Here is a 700-nt window from a genome sequence, read left to right as displayed (position 1 = left end):
ATGAGCCATACAGTTGAATGGCTTGCATATACAAATACAAATCCACATATGAATTACTACAGATCAGAGAGATTCTAACAACTTGATTTATGGGGGGGGGGTGTGAAACTGCTTCACTGTGGCCAACAAACCCTTGTAGATCAACTGCAAATCATTCAGAGATCTATGGGGAAAGGCCGTAGGGCTGTAGTTCAGTGCTAGAGAACAATTTGCATGCAAGAGTCCCAGATTCAATCCCTGGCATTTCCAGATAGGACTGGGCTAGATGAAAAAATGGTCTAACAGTTTAAGGCAGCTTCCAGTCAATAGATCCTGACCTACCTTCTGCCCACCCCTAGCCTAGAAAGAATCACTATCTCTCAGATCAGTGTTACATCTCTAAGACCTGCCTAACAAGCTGCTTGGTGTTAAAGTAGTGCCTTAGAAGTCATCTATCATGACAACTGAAATACAGCATGGGAGTCCCAGAAAATAAGTACTTAGTTCCTCTTACTGGATAACTGCTGCCATATGTTATTTAAAACATTTGCGGAACATTCCTGTAAATTGGCTAATCTTGACATCAAACAATGAAAGAAGCAATAAAAGAACAAGAGACAAGATCAGTAATCATATAATAAGGAAGTGAATTTTTAAAAAATCATTTCCATACACAGGAAATTTCTACACAGTTCTTTTATACACAAGTGTCTCCAGAAAA

Source organism: Rhineura floridana, chromosome 3, assembly GCF_030035675.1.
Source record: "Rhineura floridana isolate rRhiFlo1 chromosome 3, rRhiFlo1.hap2, whole genome shotgun sequence".
NCBI lineage: Eukaryota > Metazoa > Chordata > Lepidosauria > Squamata > Rhineuridae > Rhineura > Rhineura floridana.
The sequence above is the reverse complement of the archived record's forward strand: the minus strand, read 5'-3'. Positions refer to the sequence as shown.